This window comes from Notothenia rossii (genome assembly GCF_949606895.1).
Source record: "Notothenia rossii genome assembly, chromosome: 10".
NCBI classification, from domain to species: domain Eukaryota; kingdom Metazoa; phylum Chordata; class Actinopteri; order Perciformes; family Nototheniidae; genus Notothenia; species Notothenia rossii.
In genome coordinates this window covers 3,743,996-3,746,561 of record NC_136908.1, presented here as the reverse complement: position 1 = coordinate 3,746,561, position 2,566 = coordinate 3,743,996, and positions in this window count along the sequence as shown.

The window sequence follows — 2,566 nt, the reverse complement described above, 5'->3', positions numbered from 1 at the left end:
TTTCCAAAATCAGCCTGAGGGGGTAATATATAATAAATACATAGAGATAAGGTCCATTGTTATAATGGGGTATTTTATTTGTAAATGACCCTTATAACCCAGCCTCATGGTGCACATGAGTCTTTGCTTGGACATTTTGTTGGTTTGAGTCATTTGAGCTCGGATTCTAGTAGGGACATAAAGTAACACGTATCTTAGGAAGATATGAACTTCATCTTTCGTAGATAATCATGTGACACTTTATCTTTGCACTACGGTCTGTCTGCTGAGCCTACCTATTATATATATATATCATGTACAGCGGGTGGGCTTTATATCACCTCCCCCGTGGTTTTGCGGCCTGCCAGTAAACCCAGAGAAGAAGAAGACGAAGTGACGTCAGCGTAGTCTTGCCTCAGGGAAAGTACTGCGGTGTGAATGCGATTGGCACTAGCCCCCTGGTGGATTCAGTGCCGTGGTACTTTAGTGCCGGCACTAAAGTACGGCAAGTCCTGCGGTGTGAAAGCGGATTATGAACTGATAAAATCACGCTCTACAATCACATACATGCCAACCTTTCCAAATCCAAAAGAGGTAGGTTTGCGCGCGGCAAATGTGCACGCCCAAATTAGGTAATCAGAAGAAATGGAACCCCAGTAATTACATGTATAAACCATGTATTTAACTATATTGCATCATTTTAAGCATTTCAGTAAAAGTGGTAGTTTGGTAAACAGTGACATCAACGACATGTTTGGTCTGTAAAATGCCCGAAAAGTAAAAGAATGGGAGATAAATATCCCAAAGTCTCCACATTTTGAATCTTAAGCTCGCTCTATTGCGGAGATATTCCCGCGAGAGTGTGTAAAACTTAAAAATGTGAAATTTTACCAATATACTCACAGACCACTAGGGGGCGCTCACGGACCACCAGTGGTCCGTGGACCACACTTTGAGAAGCACTGGAAGGATGTGTCATGATGTAGAACTCTTGTGTGAACATTGGATAAAGCCAGGTTCATATTTTTGTTTCATGTTGTTGACATATTAGTCAAAGATTTGCACAGAGCGAAATATCTTTGTGTTGCGCCATAAATCAGAAAATACTGGAAGAAGCCACGTCTCATCTCCTCTGTCCTGTGCGCACGCTGTCATGCTATATTGCACGCACGGCTGCTTTACGCAGTTCCCAGCGTCTGTTTGTGCATTACAGAGAGCGCTCAATAGGGCAGCCTCTCTCTGCACAGCGCCTGTCACTCTGGCTGTGTCAGGCTGTGTCACAGGCGTATGTCCTCCTCTGGGGTGGATCCCCCGGAGAACATCAAAGCGCACAGCACCAGAGGAATTTCCTCCTCCACGGCGTTGCAGTGAGGAATGACAGTGGAAGACATTTGCACTGCTGCATCTTGGTCTTCCCCCTGTTCTTTTATTCGTTTTTATTTGAGGGATGTCTCCCATTCCTCTCTGACACACTCAGTACTGAGTGTCCTGTCAGAATGAGTAATGTCGGGAACTCAACTGCGTGCCCTCTCTCCTGCCTGTCAGCACTTAGAGAGCTGCCCTTTCCCCCCCCTCTTTGATCGTTTTAACAAGTGAGACTTTGGTCTCTACTTTTTATAACGACAGGTAGCCTATTTCGCCTACCTTCGTTCCCGTATGGAGAATATTCATTTTGTAATGCTATATTCCCTGGGAATGTGACGCTCCATTACGCATGGCGAAATGGACATATTAATTGAGTAGGTGTGTTTTTGTGCTTCTGGTAACGGACGGACCAGTGGGGCGTAGACTACATAGCCTTAGAGGGCGAAGCCTTATACAAAATAGAACTGGGGTTACGTACTCTAACCCAGCTTCCAAGGGTTATAGGCGCAGCCCTCTAAGGTTCGGGCCCCACTGGCTCCGCAAATATCTGAAGAAAAGCTGTTTGTGTGGGAGCAGATTGTAGGGACTACTTCCTATTTATACAGAAGTGAGTCTGTAGTGGGGCCCATGTCATAGGTGAGCGTGGATTAAGTCTGTGAGTGCTGCACACGTGCAGTGGGATTACCCAATAGTGATAGCCTTAGAGGGCTGCGCCTATACTCATAGAAGCTGGGTTACAGTATGTAACCCCAGTCCTTGAGTTTCAGGGCAGAGATAATGTCTTCCACTTATTACAGCATCAACTTTTATAATGACAACGTGAAAGGTATCTATTTCATTCATTAGTTAAATATTGGTATGAGTGTGTTATCTTTTCTATAGAGCATAAAAATACACCATGTCCCCATGAGGCAATATATACAGGCAGCCAGGTGTGTGTGTGTGTGTGTGTTGTAATTTAATATGTACTTAAAGATTCATATTCAGATCAGTCATGCAAAAATACTTGTAACAGAGTATTCTTTGTTGAGTACAAAGACTGAGTTCCTATTGTCATGAAAAAAACAAGTCAGAAAATGCAAAATCATCGGTCACTCCCTCAAAAGATTAGTCGGACTGGGACATATGTTTACATGTATGCAAAGTGAGGAGTCTGCCTGTGGACACACTGCAGCAGGAGAGCACTTATTCTACCACTGATAGTTCATTATGCACATTCAAA